This window comes from Panthera onca, chromosome B1 (assembly GCF_046562875.1).
Source record: "Panthera onca isolate mPanOnc1 chromosome B1, mPanOnc1 haplotype 2, whole genome shotgun sequence".
Classification (NCBI taxonomy): domain Eukaryota; kingdom Metazoa; phylum Chordata; class Mammalia; order Carnivora; family Felidae; genus Panthera; species Panthera onca.
The window spans coordinates 14,042,528-14,064,937 of NC_138342.1; the positions used below are offsets into that span (position 1 = coordinate 14,042,528).

Below are 22,410 nucleotides of genomic sequence, written 5' to 3' on the forward strand. Positions count from 1 at the left end.
GTATAGAATTTAGTATGGTGCCTGGCACGTTGTAAATATTCAGTGGTAAATCGTAGTCGTTATTTCAAATAATTTTTTTTAAAAAGCTTTTCAAATTGTGAAGAGTTGTACAAGTATAAGGCATAATTCTTCCGATTATAACTGTGCCAGTTATTAAGCTATTGCCTTTCAGCTCCAAACCCTCCTTCCTAGATTCAGCTCCGCAGGGTTGAGGCTCAGACTCTGCAAACTACGAGCGGCTTTGCAGACACTCTCTGCTACTCCTCCACTAGGGGGCCCTAGAGGGAGACTGCGGGGCTGAGCGGAAGGGGCGGAAAGGGTGTGCTCCTTCCCGCCTGCTTCCTGTTGGCTTCAAATCTGTTTCCTGTTCCTGTGACCTGCGCTGTGGTGAAGCTTTTCCGTAATGCGACGGAGTTCCTTCCCGGACTCGTAACTGAACCTCGTTTACATTTTTTTCTGACATTTCCAGATATTGTGCGCCACTTCGGAGGTAGCAGCACCAGACACATCTCCTTTTTGTTGATTTATTATGTTTTTTGTTTTTGTTTTTTGTTTTTGGAAAGGAGCAGAGTAAGGAGGAAAAAAAAAAAAAAGGCCAAGAGGCATGGAATAGAAAATACAGATGCAAGCTGTTTTGCTAATTTTTAAGTAACCACAACACGGTAGGACAAAGAATGCCCTGCACAAAGCAGGGCGATAAAGGTTCACAAAACAGAGATCGAAGTGTTCTCTTAGGCAAGCCTCAAGATCTCAGCCTCTGGTACGTGGAATTTAGGTTGCAGTCCCTGTTTTTTGGATGGAGCGTTAGGTGTGTGGCACTGTCTGTGCTTGTAATCCAGTTTGAACAGAAAATGAGGACTTGGCCCAAGTAGGAGTAGATACGTTTGGTTTCATGGGGCAGGTGACTACCGAAGTTCCCCACGATGCCTACCCATGCGGGGTTGTATCTCCTGTCAAACTTCCTAGTGGTCCTTTTCTGTTACGTTTCTTCAACATCTGAATAGCACACTGCACAGAGTGCTGTTGCATCTCCTCCGACATATCTGTTTTTGATCCAGCCTTTTGGTTGCACGTGGTTACCGTGGTTACCGTGGAGCAGGCGCTGGCGCCTGGCAGCGGTCTTGTGGTGGATGGCAAGGCTCAGACAGGCTTCCCCACACCTTTTTAGGATCTCAGGCCCATGGGCTTCTTTTCAGCTCTCTTACGAGCAGCAGCTGTGCAGCAGCGCTCCCTCCTCAGATCTCTGGTTCAGCTCTGTGGGGCCCCTCCAAGCTTCCAAATTTGAATAATTGCAGCCTCTTTGTATTCTTCAGCCCCAAGGGTGTGAGCGGTTTCCTACAGTTGCTACCTCTTTTCGTAATCAGCCCATATTGGCTTGTGAAAACCCACTGTTAAATTTTCAGAAATTTTGCAAGGCAGTAAAACTTTGGTAGCTGGAAATCTGCCAGTCTGCCACACTGGGAGTATTTACACCATGGAAATTGGCGAATGCTGCAAATCAGGTTTCTCCGACCAGAGAGCTGGTTGAAGCATTTAGAAGCCCAGGATTACTTTTTACTCCTTCAGTTACCTAGTTAATAACTTTACATCTAGTTAAGAATACTTTATAGTCAACATTCAGTTAGTTGAATATTTTCTTTATTCAATTAGTGTGGTTTCTGAATCCTGAATGGACCCTGAGTAATATATAACCTTCAGAGTTATGCCTCTATCAACCCCAGTTGTACTCCATGGAAACTGGTAAGTGTGAGTAGTTTTGTTTTATTTTATTTATTTTTGACAAATGCCTTTTGTAACAAGTGCCTGACACTTTTTAAATCATTTGCATGAGTTGATGCTGGTTCAGTCTCCAGTTGTAACATGGAAAGCTGTCTTGCCTGGTTTAGCATGTAGTTTGTAGTGCTTTCCTCCTTATAGAAGGGGTTGAAATATAGCCACTGACTGAGCAAGGAGAATGGCATGCTTCGTGAAAAAACAAACAAACAAAAAACAAATAAAACCTGTTTTAAATGCTGTTAGGCTCCTCTGGGTCACAAGGAATCCTATTATAAATCTTTTGTAAAAGAAACAACCATTCCTCATTCTGGCAGTGGTATAGACATGATTTCACATGCCAGGTTTCGGAAAAGCTAGGTATACTTGACATCTCTGATTCCTTAAGATATGTACTCTGACTCTCAATAACTATATGCTTTCTCTTGAGGCTTTTGATCTCCATTCTAACTGCATAATTTTGCTTATTAGACTTGGAGAAACCTATCGTTGGCTCTCCAAAGCTTTGATCTTGCTCAACATGTCTATGAGGCTCCACAAGGTTATATTCTAAAAAGAGATGCCAATATTCTAACATAATCATCAAAATAACTTGTAAGAAAAAGCAAACTTTTCACACAAATCCTATATTTAAAGATGCCTTCCTTCCAATAACATTCATTAAGCGACCATCTGTTTGTCTTTGATTATCATCGGGACCACTAATAAGCGAGTTTAATCCGAGCAGTGTTATTTGCACGCTACTTCTAAATTTAGTGCTTTTCAAAGAAGTCAGCAAGGCTGGCCTCCAGGAAATATTGGCTTTGATGTAACATCTGGTTTTCAGGGAGTTTCTGTGTAGTGCCCATCTGGGGGGGGTGTGGACCAAAGGGCAAAAGGAAATCAAGTGACTTGCCCAGAGTCGTGTAATTAGTTAATGACTTAACCTGCATTACCTGCAGTTTCTATCTGTGGCTAAAAGTTCTGGTGTGTTTATTTCTGTTCTGTGTATTGTATGGATACTGCATATGTAGATGTAGCCACCCCTATCTGCAAATATTCACAAATAGTTAAATATGTGGATCTGTAAGACTGATTATTTATTTATTTGCATCTTTCTCGTTGATGTTTCCTCTTCTGTATTTTGAGAAGAAAAGAAATTTCTCTGCATTCTCTTCCCCTTAATTAAAAAAACGATTTGAAATAATGGTTATTGCCAGCAAAAACTTTCCTACAAGTGAACCGATTTTTTTCCTTGTAAGGGAAATGGAGGGTTAAATTGAATGGATAACTCACTTGACTCGAAGGTGACTGGAAGGCATCATCAGCATTCAACCTTTTTCCCTTCTCAGTTGTTTTCTCCATTTTTCCCTGCTTTCTCCTTCCCTGGGCTGGAGATAACAGGGCTGTCAACACCTAATATGCATGATTATAAGGAAAGTTCAAGGTTTTGATGCTTTTATTATAAAAGAAATTCTTTTTTGTTACTTTGCTGGGTCAATAATCAATATGTGATTTTAATATCCGAATACTAATTATAACATAATACATTCAGTCTAATTAGTGCTTTTAGCTTTAAAGCTATTTTCACATTTATGGTTTAATTTAATCTTCTCAGGCTTTTATTATAAAATAATTTGCATATTATGTATGCTTAGGATTGTTTTCCCATCACCTAAAAGACCACTCGAATTTTTGTACAGTCAAGCATATCTTAATATCTTATAAATTATAAAAATTAAAATTCTAAACTGACAAATTGGGGTAAGTCTCAGTTCTACTGGCTGTGTGACCTTGGGCAAATCATTAGATCTTTCTAACCTTCAATATCCTCATGTGAAATACTTATCTCATAACATTGAGAGAATGAAATGAGATTACATGTAAAGCTGTTAGCACAGTGCTCTGATACACATTAAAAGGTCAGGAAATAGTCCTCAATTTTCTTTCTTATTCTTGTTTCCTTCTATAAAGTACATTAGTGTCCTATTCTGGTTTGTCTTGTGCCTGTTTCTGCTTGACTCTTAAGAGATTTTGTGAAAATCAGTCACATAGTGGGGTGAGAGGGATCTCGGAAATCTTAGAAACCTTAATTACAAAATTAAATGGAATGGTGTGCAAGAGACTTTTGTATTTGGCTGCACGAGATCCATTCCCATTGCTTTAGGCAGTGCCACCTAGAATTCCCTTTAAGAGAGTTCCTTTTGCTCTTTTCTGTGCATTCTCAGGAGTAGATCCGACAACTGAAGCATCCACCCTTAGCCAACGGCTGGGTAATAAATAGCCCCAAATCCTTTCAGTTGTGCTGCCTCTCCTGGGAGTTTGAATCCTGGTGAAATAACACAAGGGCAGGAAAATGGGTAAAGTCACTGGGGGCCCTGAAGTAACTACCCGTCAGAGAAGTCATGTGGTATACTGAGTGGCTGAGAACAGAGACTCAGGAGCCTAATAGCCTAGGTTCAAATTAAAAATTAAATCAGTTAGAACATCAAAACAGTTTAGGATGTGCCTGGTACATATTTTACTACAGTATATGTTATAACTGCAGCTGCTAATACTGGTAGTATTATCATTCTATTCTTGCTGTGAAATACTGTGTCCCACCTTAGTTCCTGTGCTTAGTTGCCTGATCTGGTTCTCCAGGCTTCCCTTTGATTCTGAGAGCTACTCGATCTCCCTTTCTAAAGTTCTCTACTGCCTAAGGTAGCCAGAATTGGTTTCTGTTGCTTGCAACCATATAATCTTATGCAGTAACAAATGGTCTGAGAAACTGTGACATTGCATTCCCTCTTTTTATAGATTTTTAAATATAGATTATGAAACTGGGTGGAATCCCTTGGCTGAGATCTCTTAGCATGTGTGTGGCAGTATTTGGATTAGTGCCTGACTATCCTGACCACTACTCATGGACCTTCTTTACTAGATCAGAATTATGCTTAATTTGTCCTTATTCTTTTCTTTCTTTAAAACAACTCTAGCTCCTTGTACCTGAGTCTTGCCTTTTTTCTTTATCACATTATTTTTGCCTTCAGTCTTCACTTTTGTCATTTGTTTCCCCAACTCCTGCTTGAAAGACCAAGGCAGTTATAAGTTGGGTCTCACTGTTGTTCAGGGACTCCGTTAGGACAGATGCTTGTCCTTGCCCCATACTCCTTTCCATATTGTCATATTGTCATATTTCTGTATTTTTATTTTGAGAAATATCATTCATTAGTTGCTTTGTTCATTCATATATTCAGTCAGTCATTACTTAATGAGCATCTGTAATGTTAAGGGAAATTTTTTAGATGCTGGGTCTATGGCAGTGAACAAGGCAATGTCCTTTGCTGCAAGGAGCTTACATCCCCAGTGGATTTATAGACAGATAAATTCAATTTTAGTAGAATGTGTTAAAACTGTCAGGGGTAAGGATTTGGAGAAGGAGGGGTCCTAATTAGTGTATTGAGGAAGCAACATTTCAGTAGAGACTTGAATGAAGTGAGGCTATGTCACTTCACTGTGAGTGTCTGTGGCAGGAGCATTCCCTGAGATGGGCATATCCTTGGGGTGTTTGAGAAACAACAAAGAGGCCAGTATGACTGGAGGACCGTGAATAAGAACATTGAGGTCTGAGGGGTAGTAGAAGCAGACCATGTAGGGCTTTGAAGTCATAGTAGGCCTCTGGACTTTTTTCTAAGTGTGGTGGGAACCATGAAATTTTGGAGCCCATTTATGCTACTTAAGATCAGACTGTTAACATCTCTTCCCAGCACTGTGCTCAGTGATTTCACACAGGTTTTTAAACATTGACCAGCTTACCCCTGGTGGGAAGCCCTTAGAGGGTTAAAAGGAGGAGAATGGCACAATCCCATTTATCTTTTAGAAGGATCACTGTGGCTGCTCTGTGGAGAACCATTTGTAGGAGATCAAGAGTGGGAGCAGGGAGACCAGTTAGGAGTCTATTGCTTTAGTCCTGGGAGCATTGATGCTCAGAGTTTGGGTGTAGTGGTAGGATATGCATGAAATAGTGGGATGTATAATGTATTTTGAAGATAGAATGATAATATATGCTGAAGAATTAAATGAATGATGTGAGTGAAAGAGGAATCAAAGAGTGTCTCCAGATTTGGGTCCTGAGTCACTGGCTTAATGGAGGTGCTAATTACTCTCATGGGGAAGACTGGGAAGTGGCAGAATGGCATAGGAGCTTATATTCAAAGGTTGTAATTTGGATCTCTGTTTCCAGAGTAGAAAAACAGAAACGAAGAAGAATTAATGATTGGGAAGAGTAACCATTGTTAAAAGGCCCCACAAAGAGGAGAGTGGAACTCAGAAGTTTTCAGTTGGCCAGCTTTTGTTGGGAGTGAAGAATTGGAATTGAAATCCTTGAGGGCAGGTGTTAGCCTATTAGACAGAGTCTCTTCTTTCTTAAAGTATAAACAGGTTTCTACCTAATATTAAAATATACTTCTTACATAAAGATCTCAAACATGCATACAAAAAATAAAAACATTTAATTAATCATTACCTTTCTAAGCCTCAGCCTGTTTCTCACCAGTGCCTAAAGAAATTGCTGATTATATGGTTTCTACTGAATAATTCAACCAGACTCTTTCAGGCCACACTGTTACAGTGGTGGAATTACAGAATAATGGCTAGGAGAACAGGTGCCGGAGCTCAGTAGTCTCTGTTCAAATCACAGCTCTGTCCATTTTTAGCTGTGTGACTGGGAGAACTGATGGCATGATCTCTCTCTGCAACTTGCAGGTCTCACAGCAGAGGGGAAATGCACATGGCTAACTATGTGTTAATCCTTAAAGCTTCCTCACAAGTGACAGATGCGACTTTGCCTACCTTTCATTGGCCAAAGATAGATACATGGTCAGGCGTAACATCAACAGGGTAGGGTTATTTCATCTTCTCACAGAGAAGGGCAACACAAGTCACCAGACCACACTTGATTACAATGTTCTTCAGAGAGTGACAACAAATATTTTGAACAATGATACAGGTACAGGGTAATATGGGTACAGGGTAATATGTGGACCTCATCATAATGGCATATGACCTTAAAGCTCTGGTTCCAAATTTATTATTACTGACAGTATCAAGATTCTCTTCAAAAATGAAAAATTCTCATTAACACCTAGAAGGAACAGATCAGAGAATTATAGTTCCAGCAGCTAATTAGAAGAAAATAGCTCTCCAGTCTTAGGATTTTGGATTGTGCTATAATGGTACATTTCTTTTGGGAGCCCAAGTTTCTGTGGGTTTAGCGTCTGAATTTTAGAATTGCTAGAATTTCTTAAATTCCTTCCCCGACTGCCCTACAGGCATGGTGCAGAAACTCTGCCACTCATTCCATCCCCTGGGTCTCATCATTTTTCTGTGAAACAAGGTAGACCAGTTGTCAACCACTTGACTCACAGTCATGTGGTGAGGATTAATGAGTTAAAGTTTGTAAAATGTCTCCAGCTACTGAAAGGTGATAAATAGAAGACATAATTATTGGTATTTTTCCATCTTTATTTAGACTTGAAAGGCCTTTCTAGTCACCTTTGAGATTTTGACATAAGCCAGCTACTGTGGTGAATTTCATTTGTTTTACCTCCCTTCTGTTTGACATTTCTCTACCCTCATCCTATCACAGTGACTTTAAAGAAGGAATGTCAGCCTTAACCTTTCATGTCTCCATCTGTTGAGATTTTTGGCTTGTCTTATTGTTATTTTCTACATTTTATTCTATCATTTACAAGAATGTCCTCTCAAGCTTAGGCTGTTAGTTAAGTAACACAGGGGCAAAAAAGGACACACTGTAGTCATATGTTTATTCTATATAGTGCCCGGTGAGTTCATAGGGTGGTTCAATGATTAACCTATGTTATTCACAAACACAGACTTCCACTGAGCTCTCTGTCTGAAAGTCTCATTACTAATTTAAAATAGAGTTCAAAACAAATGTTTATTATTAATATATTCAGTGCATTAACATATAGGTACTCTCCACCCCTTGCTTTGACCAGACAGCGTATAGAGAAAAGAGGGTTGAGAGAGGAATATTTTATGTAGAGGTTGTCATTTCCGGGATGTCATTTAAGTTAGCACTTTTGTGTCCACTGTGATTTTGCCTTTGGGGTACAGAAATAAACTGTAATGCTTCTCCAGGGAGGCAAATTTGGTTTCTCTCAGGAACATGCAAATAGATGGCTTCCATTTTTACATTTTAACTTATTGCCACTGTAAGGCAGATCTTTCTGCAGATTCCTGTTTCTCTTTTAAAACTTGCCTCTGCAAAAGTGACTCACATTAGACCCGCCTGACTCTAATCATGAGTTATTTGGCTTTCCTTTAGCACTAATGGAGGCAGGGTGGTGGTAGAAAATACCATTAAAGGGCAAGTTTATGTGAAACTCTATATATAGTGAGGCTCAAGAGTTACATGTAAAATATGAATCAGAAAATTAGGGCTCAAATTTTGGCTCATTCCTTTATCCAGTCAACAAGCTGTTATAGTGTTTATTAGGATGTCTGGTGCTAGGTGTATCTTAGCCCTTGACCAGGGTTCTTCTTTGGGCAAATCACTTGAGGTTTCAAGCCTCAGTTTTCTATTTGTAAAATGGGAATAATACACTTTATCTTGTTATAAGGACCCGTCCTAGTTTTCTTTTGGTTGCAAGTTCCAGTTTTCCCTTCATGCCTGTGCCTTTAACCCAGCCATTTACTAACTCAGTACTAATAGGAATGGAGTCTCAAAATTAAATCCTGGGAACCTTTTGCTTCTTACCCACTTTGATTCTTGACTCAGACTGTTTTCCTTAATGTACTGTGTTCCTGATATTTCTGTATCATCTACTGTTGTTGGTTATAAGTAAAATCCTTGGCCCAGGTTTAAGGTGCGGCCTTTGTGACCGTTGGCTTTTCTGACCATCACTTCTGGTAATGTTGATGTCTACAGAGCCTGGTCAAGGCTTGTCTGGCCCTGATATCAACTCTTGAGGTTGACCTGCTGGACTAGTGACTTGGGCCTACTCTGTTCTGCTATAAGGGGAAATTTCACAGACATGGTCTCAATCTCATTGACAGTGGACCAGCAAGTTTTAGTGTAATTTTCAAGGCTGTATTTAGATGAGGTTTAGGGCAAGACTCCAGGTCTAGGGAAAGAACTGGAGTCCTATTCAGGACCTGTGGAAGAACCAGTCATAGGGGTTATTTCCAAAAGTGTTAAAGGCAACGCCATGGTTTGGTGTGCTTAGGAGAGACCAGGACTGATTTTAGCACACTGAGTACTAAACTCATAGGACTAATCTGCTGTCTCTATGTTGGTTGTTGGGTCTCAGAGGGATTGGATCAGAAATCAAGTGGCTATTAGACCACAGGTTGTAGTGTTAGAGTTCATTCCTGAGAAGCACCAGGAAGAGTAGGTATTAAGATTTTGTAAACTCTAAAGAACTACACAAATGTGGCTGACATCATTATTGACACTATGTGTCACATGGTAGATATTCAACAAGTATTTGTTGAATAATATCTGTTGCTTTTATTCCTTCGTTTTTACTGGTGTATTTGTTGTGTTATTAGAGAAGATTCTTGTGTCTGTTACACATTCACATCTTATTTCAAATTGTTGTTTTTTCTCTCCAGAGAGTTCTGACAATGTTAAGGTGCCTAGTAGTGGTAATCTGGTAGCTAGTACCATTAAAAAGCTAGTTCATGTAAATTCCCAGAAACAAGGAGGCTCAAGAAATTATGTGTAGATTTTTTTATAATTGAGGTATAAGTTACATGTAAAATTTAAATTAGAAAGTTGGGGGTTCAAGTTTTGGCTCATTCGTATATCCAGTCAGCAAACATTTGTAAAGTGCTTAATAGGTGTGGTACTGTCTACTATACTATCCCATACAGTGAGTCCTTGATTCATAGCAGTTTATTCAGTATGTGGTGATTGAGTATAGCAATGGGAGAAACCATGAATTGCATTTATCAGTCATCTTTCTACGAATAGTGCATACAAATAGTAGGCTGGCCATGGGTTAGGTTTTCCTGAGAGGGAGTAACTTAATATGTGTTAATTTCTAACTCACAAGTATTTTTTGAGTTAGTGTAACTCTGTTTCCTAAGGCTGACTAATTCCTTTTGTTCCTTGGCTGGAACATTTGTTTAAAAGCTGAACAATATTAATGAAAATGAGTATCATTAATCATTACTCAGTTTTGATTAAGCAAGCATTCTAAATTGCTCAATGCATTATTCTATTTATGTTTCTAAAATCCTTTGTGATTGATCTTGGGCAAGTTACCTACCTTCTCTGAATGCTAGTTTCTTTTCCAATCAGTGTGAATGTTTTTGGTTATCTTTGAGGATTTCAGCAAGGACCAAATGAAACCATGCAGTCCTTGGGTAAATATTTACTGAGTGCCTCCTATGTGTTAAGCACTGAGCCAGCTCCTAAGGGTATAGCCATGAGGCAAATCTAACATTGTCCCTGTCCTCATGGAGATTACAGCCTAGGGAGGGAAACAGACATAAATAATATAGATTGCTATTTAATTACAGTTATGATGAGTACTACAAGTATAAAACGGGGGTGTTACGTGGGAGTATGTATTTCAGGGAAACTGAATGGGAATGTTTTTCTTGGGAGGGGGACATATATGTGAAGGCCTGAGGATGAGTAAGACTGAGAGGTAGAGAGACTCAGGGAAGAACATCTCAGGGAGAGGAAATAACCTTCTGTGAGGGAAGTTTGGTGCCTTAACACTGTGGTGGAATTTCAGTGAGCAAGAATGAGAGGGATGTATGTGAACTTAGGGGATCATTTGGGATCTGATGGTGAAGGGCTTTGTAGGCTGTGGTAATGAATTTTTCCTTATTTCAGTTCACATAATGCCCTTAAGGTTCATCTATGTTATAGCAAATGGTAGGATTTCTTTCCTTTTTATGGCTTACAAATATTCCATCGTATTATATACCACATTTTCTTTATCCATGGACACTTGGAAAACCAAAGAACTTCGAATCTACTTTAAGGGTTATAGGAACCATTGAAACATTTTAAATAGATTTTCATTATAGGAACTTTTTGTTTGTGAAAGCAGTGGGGGCAGGGGAGGGGGGAAAGCGTAGAAAGTGTGCAGAGTGGATGCAGAAAAATCTTCGGAGGCTATGATAGTTATCCAGGTAAGAAATGTAGGTGCTTTGGGGGTGGGAAGTACCCCTGGAGGTGGAGAGCAGGGATGCACTGGATATGATAAGTTAGAGGCAGGAGTTAAGGATAATGTTCAGGTTTTCTGGTATGAGCTACTAAGTGAAAGATGCTAGTGGCATCTTTATAGAGAGATGAGACAGTGGAGGAGGAAGAAGTTTGGGTTGGCTGAGAATAACAAATTCATTTTTAGGGATGTTCTGTTGGAGATGTCTCTAGACTTCCACGGAAAGCAGCAGGTACACAAGTGAACACACAAAGGTTTGGAGCTCAGGAAAGCGATATGGATGGAGAAGAGGTTTTTTTTTTTTAAATTTTTTTTAACGTTTATTTATTTTTGAGACAGAGAGAGACAGAGCATGAACGGGGGAGGGTCAGAGAGAGGGAGACACAGAATCTGAAACAGGCTCCCGACGCGGGGCTCGAACTCACTGACCATGAGATCATGACCGGAGCCGAAGTCGGCCGCTTAACCGACTGAGCCACCCAGGCACCCCGGATGGAGAAGAGGTTTTGATGTAGAAGGGATGGCAATTAAAGTCATGGAGAGGACGGGGTGGCTTGGGGAAGTAGTGCAGAGTAAGAAGAAAGGAGAACCTAAGACCAGAGTGTAAGGGAATATCAATATTTAAAGGTGAAATAGAGTAGGAGGGAAAGGCCAAGGGAAAAAGACAATAGAGAAATTAGGAATGTGCTGTCACAGCACCAAACAAAGGGAATTTTTAAGAAAAAAGGGATGAATGGGCCTGAGGGATATTTTGGAGTGATAGAAATGTTCTAAAATTGGACTTTGGTAATGATTGCGGAGTGATAGAAATGTTCTAAAATTGGACTTTGGTAATGATTGCATGGTTCTGTAAAGTTACTGAGAAGAATTGAATTTTTTACTTAAAAGGGTTGGATTTTATGGTAAGTAAATTATGCCTCAATAAGCTGTGAAGCAAAAAGAGACAAGGCATAGTAACCATCTCGACAGTTGAAAGGGGATGGAGACAGATGAAGACTGAGAAGTATTTTTTTTTAAATTTATTTTTTCACCAAAAGGAAGCCTTCATTCGAAAGGTGAAGGGTGTTTGGAAGACATTGAGCACTGGATGGTGAGAAGTGGAGGCAGTGAGTACTGACAGCTCTTTGCAGACACTAATGTGCTTTGAAAAGTATAAATCACATTATATGGTATTGTAATTATATTTTCCTAAGGCATAACACGTTCTTCCTTAGAACAGTGATTTCCAAAGTGGAGTACAAGAAGGAATAGTAGTACTTGCAGATGCTAATTTCATCTAATAATGAGAAAAATTAGCTTTACCAGTTTTTAATAGATTGACAGTGGTGCTGTCCCTTGGTCCACGTGGGCATTTTCATAAACAGATTGTAAACAGTGTGGACACTGGTACTGACCTCATTAGCTTGCTTACTTTCAGTGACATGTAGTATGTTCCATTTCAGCTTATATCTGGATAAGGTGTTGCACAGCTTATATGATCAGGCTTTAATGAAATAAACTTTCGAAGAACAGACATGTTTCTTTAAAATGTTCCTGTAATTAAACCGCATTATAAAACAAATTTTAATATTTGAACTACAAAGAAGAAGAACATGCTCCTAGTTCTCTGTCAGTCACATGACCACATCACACAGTGATTTAATCTGATCAGAAGTTGGCCCAAAGCATTTGAAACAATTACAGTGATTTGAAATTTCATCCACTGTTGTTACTAAAGTTTGTCGTGTTTGTTTTCTCCTGTGACCATTGTGCCTGCGTGAAGTACTACTGTTTATCACCTTGGTCAGTTTAGTGCAAAGACTGTGAAGAAGGTAAAGTCTGTTTTTGTATTTCTGGCTCTAGTTCCCATCAACGCACTTTTCCTGTATTCTAATCTCCTTTGCTTATGCTCCTCCCAGTCCAACCCCACATGAGCCTAATCCTGAGGTCAGTTTTGCTTATTCCACTGAGCAACTGTGGTAGCTTTGGTGACAATTCTCAGGCACCCCTAATGTGTATATTCTCCTGCCCTGCTTGGAAGATTGTAAATTCATAGTACATATGAAAATCTTTAAAACTCTTTGTAGTCACTGACCCCCAAATCCCACTTTTAGGAATTAATCATGAGGACATTTTCAGAGCAGCCTGCAAGATTTAGCTTTAAAGATGCCACATTGCTGATAATACAGAAAAATGGGAAACTCTTTAAATGCCCAATATACAGGGTTAAATTATGGTACTTATGCACAATGGATATTACCCAGCCATTGGGAATAATGTTGTCAGAGAATATTTCATGACCAAGCCATTTAGTGAAAAAGGCAGGATATAAAAATATGTATTTGGTTCCATTTTTTAGGAAAAATGAATATAAATAGGAAAAAAGACTGGAAGGATATACATGGAAGCATTAAGAATCATTACCTTTTGGTTAGCACATTACGGATTTTTAATTTCTTTTTTGTGTTCACCTAGATTCCCTACATTTTCTAGAAGGAACATAACAAATAATAAGGAAAAATAAATTACTGGAAAAAAACCCAAATCTGTTCTATCCCCTCTATTCGCCATCACTCCCATGGAAAGAGCAGTTGAGATGATTAGGAAGATACTAGTTTCCAGTGAGCCCATTACTGACTGCAAATGGCTGGTATCTCTGATGTTCAGGACCCTTTGGATAAAACCCAGAACCTCTTTTCAGAGCAGAAGGAAGGGCAGTGAGCACAGAAACATCAGCCACTCTTACTAAGGTCCTGTTTGTGCTGAACATCCATCTAGGCTCCTGGAACACAGCAATAAACAATATGATGTCCCTGACCTTGGAATTTTACTTTCTAGTGAGAGAAGACAGCCAATTAATAAATAAACCAAGAAATTTATGATTTTCCAGGTGTAAGAAGGTCTATGGAAAAAATATAGCAGGTTAAGAGAGAGATAGAGAATGGTGTGTGTGTGTTGTGGGCTACATTAGATAAGGAGGTAAAGAACGCAGTGCTGGTAAGGTTATATCTGGGCAGAGACCTTGAAGAAATGGGGGATGGACCCATGCAGTTATCTATCTGGTTATCTAGTCTGAGGAAGCAGTCAGTGGAAAGGTCCTGAGGCAGAAGCGTGAATGTCAGGTCTGAGGCACAGAAGGGAGGTTGGTAGACTGGAGGGTGAGCAAAGGTGAAGAGTGACAGGGGCTAGGTCAGGAAGGCTCGCAGAGGTCAGATCATGGAGATTCTTGCAGTTCATAGGAAGGGCTTTAGATTTTATTCTGACAATGAGATACCATGGAGCACTTTGTACAGGAGAATGACATGATGTAATTTAAGTTGTAAAGGGATCACCCTAACTACCGTGGGGAGAACGGACTATGGAGTTACCAGGGTGGATACAGAGAGGCTAGTCAGAATACTAGTGTTCATTCAAAAGGTGATAATGAGTTACCATATAGTTTAGCAATTCCATTTAGATATGTACACAAAGAAATCAAAAGTAGATTTTTGTATACCAGGTTCCATATACCAGGTACTTGTATACCAGGTTCCATAACAGCGTTATCCACAAAAGCCAAAAGGTTAAAACAACCCAAATGTACATCAACAGATGAATGGGTAAATAAAATGTGGTATAGACATCCAGTGGTCAGATTAAGAAGAAAATGAAATTCTGATCCTTCTACAATCTGGATGAAGCTCTAAAACATTATGCCATGTGAAATAAGCCAGACAAATAGTGTATGATTTGACTAATATGAAGTATCTAGGAAAATCAGATTCATAGAGAAAGTGGACTAGAAGTTACCAGGGGCTGGGGTGGGGATGAGGATGGGGATGGGGATAAGGATGGGGACAGGGATGGGGATGGGGAGTTATTGTTTAATGAACACAGAATTTCTGTTTGGGATGGTGAAAAAGGTCTGGAAATGGATAGTGGTGATGGTTGCACAACACTGTGAATGTACTTAACTCCACTGAAATACCCACTTAAAAATAGTTAACTTGGCAAATTTTATGTGTATTTTACCTCAATTGAAAAAAAAAGATGCTGGTGGTTTGAACTAAGTAAGAGGCAAAGGAGGAGGTGGTGAGAAGTGCTGAATTTTGCATATATTTTGAATGTTAGTCAATGGGATTTTCTGATGGTTTGGATTACATTTGAGAGCAAGAGAGTAGTCAGTGATATTGATGAGATTGTGGGCTGAGCCACTGGAAGGATGGGGTTGCCATTTCTTGAGATGGGGGAGTCTGTGGGAGGAGAAGGTAAGGGAATCAAGGAGACAGTTTCAGATGTGCTAAATTTGAGATGCTAATAAGACATCCAGGTGACAATGGTGCGTTATCTATGCTAATCAGTGGTCCATCTAGCAGGCCTTCCCTTTGGAAACCCATTAGGACTTTGCCACAGAATTACAGTGTGGAGTCTGTTATTTAAAATATATCAGTTACCTGAATTATCTGTCAGGTTTTATTTGAACATACCATATTAAAAAAATAAACAGATAGATGGGTAGACAAGTGCATGAATAAAAAAAAAAGCAAGCCAGCTCTCCAGGACAATAAAGACATGTAGTGTTCTGGTGATTATCCTTGATGTAGAATTTGTGGCTATGTAATGGGAGGCTAATTGCACTTTTAAAATCAGTACATTTTGTTCATTTTCTTTTATCATGAGGTGGCCCTAATTCATTTGGTGCTTTAGATAAAGTTTAATGGGAGAATCTCAGAGTCACCCTGATCTTCTTTCCCTGATAAATTAGGGTAATATAGAACTCAAATCTAACCCGAGCTCAAAGTTGTTAAATACTTTAATTTTCATCTGTGTTTTGTGTTGGAAAATAATTTTAATATTAAAGGACAGCTGTAGACTGCTAATGACTTGAATACAGTTTGACTGTTTTCATGAAGTGCTCTGTGGGATGTCAGAATATTTAATTCAGGATGTTAAAAACATCCCAAAATGTCACAATAATTATATCACAGCAGGCAATTAAAACACTGGAAAATGCCAACTGACTAAGAGTGTTCCTTGTTATTTAGGAAACTATTAAGAACCTGACATATAAAGTAAAAAATGCTGGTTATAACTTTCTATTTAAATAGACAATTTCATCACCAAATATGAAACTGACACTTGATAGAGTCAGGGTCATGTTAAAAACACAGCCCAAGGAGGAACTAAGGAAGAGATCTCCACTTGATCTTTAACTTTATAATATCTATATTCACACATTATAAAAAACATTGTTTGGTTTTACATATCATACCATATGTGCTGCAATATCCTCCATACAATGGTTGTGTTAATTATATCATATGTTGGCAGCCTTAATCGATCTGATTTTGCCATCCTAAATTATGGGCAGTGGAATTATTTCCTCGTTTTTTCAAATTGTACTTTTGTTAATCCTAATGGATTAACAATGTAATGCTGAAGACCAGGGGCAGTGTCTGCTTAATCCCTGAGGATTAGAGTGTCATTCTCAGTGGGGATGTTAAGAACTGACTATGATTAGTTAGAAGGGAATATATTCAGGCAGAGTGAGATACAGAAAACATAGTGTACCAGAGTCCCAAGAGTTTTAAGTGCAATTACAGGCGTGTGATTATCTTGGGTATAAATGCACAGTTTGCCCCCGCAACTGTAACATTTGGAAGGACTGTGTGTATGGGCAAAGAAACTATGGTTTAACCAGAAGCTGCATTTTGGGAAACTATGTCCACGTTTAAAATGGGTCACCCAAAGGGTTAAATGTTATCTTCAGTCAACACACTTAAGAGGGACTAGTTAAGACATAAAATTAACATAATAGCATTCATTAAAGGCAAGAGTTATTACTACCGGCATTTATTTTTTTATTTTGGGAAATATGAAAAACAATTGCCTTGCCTTCAAGAAACATATGATTAAGTGAGGTAATGTCATAAAGCACATAGCATGATTTGTGCAGAAGAGTAGTTGCTTAAAACGTTTGAATTTCTTCTTTCCTTCGTGAAAATAGACAGCAACACAAAGAACAGTGGTATAGAGATGGCATTTGGGCTGAGCATTAAAGGATGAATAGACTAGAGAGAAGAGAACAAAATGCCTTGCAATAATGTCCAAACTCAGGGGTAGAGTTTAGTGTTTATACAATTTTGGGGACCCTCTTTAAGAAAAACAACACAAAATTATCAGTACAAAAATTAAGAACAAAAGTAAACCTTTAATTAAGAATGAAAAAAGAAAATACAACAAATTACACATTTAAAAAATCCAAGAAATACCACAAAAATCCTAAAATTGAGAAAAATAAATATTTCTGCCACACTGCTGGAATACCTATTCTTCATTTGTTAGCTGCATAATTTTTGATCATTTTTTCATATGACAGTGATTTTATAATATCTTTTATAGACAGCATAGGTTTAAAATTCAGTTGTTTCTTTGGTAATCAAAATTTGATTTTTTAACATTTTTTTAGAACAGTTTTCCTTTTAGAAAAATGTCATGACTCGCTTATAGACTATGCAACTATTTAAGACTATAGCCAAATTCAGAGAAACTTCTATTAAATTCCTTCCAAATAGGAGTTGTAAGATTTTAGGGCATTTTAGAATTTCTTATTCAGGACTAATCTTTAGTACCAGTAGAGTTGATGACATTAAACAGTTTGCCATTGATGTCCCTTTTGAGGTAGAATATTTTTTTTAAGTAATTTTTTAAATGTTTATTTATTTATTTTGAGAGGGAGAGAGAGAGGCAGAAAGAGTGGGGGAGAGATAATCCCAAGCAGGCTCTGAGCTATCAGTGCACAGTCGGATGTGGGGCTTGATCCCATGAACCGTGAGATCGTGACCTGAGCCGAACCCAAGAGCTGGACACTTAACCAACTGAACCATTCAGTTGCCCCATTTCTCTCCCCCCACCCTCTCTCTCTATATATATATATATGTACATATATATTATACATATATATACACATATATATACATATATACATATATATGTATAATATATATGTACACATATATATATTTAAATTTTTTAATGTTTATTTTTAGAGAGAGAGAGAGAGAGAGACAGTGTGAATGGGGGAGGGGCAGAGAGAGAGAGGGAGACACAGAATCTGAACAGGGTCCAGGCTCTGAGCTGTCAGCCCAGAGCCCCATGCAGGGCTTAAACTCACAAACCGTGAGATCATGACCCAAGGCTAAGTCGGCCGCTTAACCAATTGAGCTACCCAGGTGCCCCTTTCTATAATTAAAAAAAAAAAAAAAGTTTATTTATTTTGAGAGAGAGTGCATGACAGTGAGTGAACAGGGGAGGGGCAGAGAGAGGGAGAGAGCACTTTGTAGTGGAGTATTGAGAGTTAATGGGCATCTTTGTTGATTTAAGTATTTCATGTCAAATTAGCAAGAAATTGAAATCTTTTCCAAGTTTGTTCGTGATTCAATCCTCTTCATGAATTGGATTATCAAAATATCCAAGAGCCTGTTCATTACTTCTATTCAAAATTTATTTCTTCCTCTTGATTAATCATTTCATTTGGTATGATCTGAAAGCTTTTTGTTACAATTTGCTTTTTAAGTTCAGAGTAATTTCTGTTGATTTCATTCCTTATCTTTATTGCTTCTGTTTCATATTTCATTTTTTAAATCTGAAACTTATCAGTTATTTTAAAAATAATTTAAAATGGATAAAATAAGACCTGTTATATGTACCCAAGTTAAGAGTCTATAATTTCTCACTTGTTTTTTGGAAATTGCCTTCCCAAATGGCAATAAAAATTGTGCACATAAACTTTATCAAATATGCCATTCTCATCAAAAAAAGAAAAAAAACTTTCTTCATCTGAGATGGCCTGCAGTAAATTCACCATATTTGGAAATACATTTAGTTTAGTTTAGAGTAAACCCAAACTAAATGTATAGTCAACTTGACTTCCTTTGCTAGATCCCCAAAACGACCTCGTCATTTCAGTGTCAATGGACATAACAGGAGGTTTGACAGAGGCAAAGTCAGAGTGGAATAGCTAGCTATCCTTACCGGTTGTAGTGAATATATCTTTCTTTTGCAAAAGTTTTGAAAATATATGATTGTATGAACCCTTATTAGTGCCCTCCCAGGGCCTTGGAAAGATTTTGTGGAAGTGGGGGGCCTTGAGGTTGAAGCTCCATGAATTTAAAGTTTATTCTGCCGTCATCCAAACTTCTTAATTTAGCTATTTAGGATTTGACTTCTATTAACTTCTCCAGCTCAGTCTCTCATCACTTTCTCTCCTTTGCTGTCTCTGCCCGAGCCTTATTCAGTTTCTTTGAGTTCCTTGACTCTGCTATGCTCTGTCTTACTGCAAGGTATTCACTAGTACTATTCTTTGTCTGGCTCAATATTCATCCTCCACATGTCACTTCAGAAGTCACTTAGATTTCTCACTACCCAAGTCTAAGACAAATGCCTTCTGTATTTGCTCTCAGTGGTATCATACATTAATAATAATAACACACCAGTAATTAATAAGTCCATGGTACAGGGTAATAAGAACAATGATTAAAAATCTGTATCATATCCAGTTATTTAGTATGTACTTGCTTTCTCACCCGTATCTATTATTATAAGTAAGCTGTATGAGGGAAGGGACTTGTCTTGTTCCTCCACTCTAACTCTGTTCCCAGGCACAGTTCCTGGAACATTCAAGAAATATTTGCTCAAATGTTGAAATGAGGGAGGTAGACTATTCTGGGCTGAGGGAGTAGTATCAACAGAAAAACAAGCTTAAAAGTCAGTATAAAATAGTAGTTGGGAGTGTAAGCTCTGGACCCAGATGTCTGACATTTAAATCCCAAGTACATTAGCTGCATGACCACAGGCAGTTTACTTAATGTATCTCTGTCTCAGTTTCCTTACCTGTGAAATGAGGATAACAGTTGTACCCACCTCATATGGACTCTGATAATTAAATAGATGAAGACATGTCAAGCATTAAAGAATGCCTAATATATAATAGGTACTCCATAAATGTTATTTATTAAGAAAATTCATAGCTTAATCCAAGTCAGAAAGTTTATTTCAAACTAATGACCATTCAGTTTTCACATCAACCTGACGTTTATAAGACATGAGGTCATTTTTGAGCTGGTAGACTCTAGAGGTCATCAGTTCATCCCTTCGTTTTACAGAGGAGGTACTGAAGTGCACAAAAGCCAGTACTAGAATCCAGAATCGTCCAGATCAAGTTGACAGCAGTGGTGAGTTGAGAACAAGAGGCTTGGTGATACATGGCTTAGAGTGACATGGGAGGTAAAGGTTGTTGAGTTGCTCTGCTGAAGGTGGTTTACTGGTGTAGGAATGGTTGCCAACTTCAAGGGTTCTGTTCTGCCCAGTACATTTACCGATCTGGGTATCAAGGTTCTGGAAGAGCAACAGAAAGGGTTACAGTAGATTTCTGATTTGTAATCTGGTCCATATTGGCTTTATTTGAATGTCACAGTGGCTGATACAATGAGTGGGAAGCCAGAAAGATGATTCCGGATTCTGGCTCTTCTCCAAGTCAGAAAGCTGTGTTAACGTACCCTCCTTAAGTATGTCTTTTCTTTACTTTTACATGCTGAGACCCACCGAACAGGAGGAGGCAGTCTCCCTGGAATTTGACAAGAGGCATATGGGATTCTAGGAGATGGAGTATCTCAGATTTTAAAGCACATGTGCTTAAAGAGGTACCACACAAACATAGAAAGAAGCAATTTTTTCTAAAATATTTGACTTAGGTGTCTGGCTGTAAAATTCATCATAATAAACTGCAATTGTTTTATATAGGGTTTATCTTGTAAGATGTCACTCAGCCAAATAGCAAGAGTCCCTATTAGTATGTAATTCTGTTAGGAGGACTACTTACCACTTCTGCTCAAAGTCGTAATAGGACCTTCCCTAAAAACATGGGTTTGGTCCACTGGGTTCTGTGATCTTGAATGATAACTGTGAAGGGCCCCATTTTAATGCAGGACTGTGACAGATAAAGGAAGGGTTGAGAAACATAGAATGGACAGTAATGGACTATGCCAGTTTTGCTAAGCTCATGTTAATATACGCGGCACACTGCAAATAGTACAGAGATAGATAGATTGGACCAGGGTGGATCTAGGTCTGGATTTAACCTATCAGAGTGCTTATTGGCAGGGGTAACATAGTGGTAGTCTCTTATTTCATTTCAGCTCTGTTCATTTAAGTAAAATGTACATTAAAAAATATTTATTAAACACCTGCTATGCGATGGAAGCTGTGCTGTGCTCATTATTGTGGATGTAAGGATAACTAAGGTAGATTCTTATCTTCAAGCAACTGACATTTTAAGGGAGATGGTGGAGGTCCTAAGGTCTCAGCCAGAGAGGGATTATTTCTTTTGATGTTTTTTGTTTTTGTTTTCTTGTTTGTTTGTTTGTTTTGGAATTGTCCTTTTATTTCCACATTGATTCATCCACGGGATATCCTCCACTGGACTGATTGCTTCTTGTAATGGAATGTTTTTCCTCAGTATAGAGCAACTTTAGCTGGTTAGAGTTCCATCTTTCACCGTCAAATAGAATTAAGCTACTATATATTTATTGCATTAGCTATTTCCGTTCTGACTTGCAATTGCATAAATCTAAGCAATGCAGGAAATGACAAAGTTGAAAGATCCTTGACAAATGCTTTTTTTTGTCTGTGATTGGTGTGGTGGGAAGAGGGTTATAGTTCACCACTCTGGTTTGGAGCAGTTAAAAAAATACACACACACACACACACACACACACACACACTGTCACAAACACACTCAAGACTGGGTGTTACCTAGAAGACTGTTCTGTCATTCTAAAGTCCTTTCCTTTAGGAGTGTATGCTAACTCCCATAAGCAGTTAAACTCTCTCTGAAGTAGATAACAGGTAGTATTAAGAGTTGCTCTTTGTGGAAAAAGTGCAGTGCTATTAGGCTTTTCCTGTTTAAAGTCCCATGTATTCCCTATGTGAATTACACCTAAGTAAAGGTGTGTGAAGGCTGTTTCATGACTTATGAAGACAAGGTCATTAGCTTGGTTTGCTTACAATCTGAAGTAGTTTTACAACCTCCCACATTTATACCATAGGGCTTTGTGTGTATACACATGTACATATTTAAATCTTACGTTTTTTTAGTGTGAGATATTTTTTTTACCATGTAGTCAGAGCTTTTATATCATTCTCTTCTGATCTGCATGCAGTAAGTAGCAGAAATAGGACTAATTAGATGTTTGTCCCCTTAGACTCTCTTCTCCTTTCTTTCAGCAATAACTTCTGAGTTTCATATGGGGAACCCATCCTTTTCCCATCTTCTGTCTGTATGGACCAGATGGGACTCCACCCATAGGTTCAGGCTGTGTCTTGTCCCAAAGGCCTACAACAATCACATCTCTCCGGTCTGGATCCAGTGATCAGTTTAGAGTAGGCAAATGACTGCCATGGGCCCTTGGAAGGAATCCTAGATTTTGGGGGAGAGATGTGGGAAATAGATCTT

At 38.6% G+C, this 22,410-nt stretch overlaps 1 long non-coding RNA gene across 1 annotated transcript; it reads left to right on the forward strand.

Annotated features, from left to right (window-relative positions):
• The first annotated feature begins 395 nt into the window (after window positions 1-395).
• Window positions 396-20,133, forward strand: LOC132693351 (uncharacterized). Its single transcript, XR_009616751.2, has 3 exons — window positions 396-760; window positions 1,651-1,740; window positions 20,063-20,133. It is a non-coding gene; the product is annotated as an uncharacterized LOC132693351 (long non-coding RNA).
• Window positions 20,134-22,410: the final 2,277 nt, after the last annotated feature.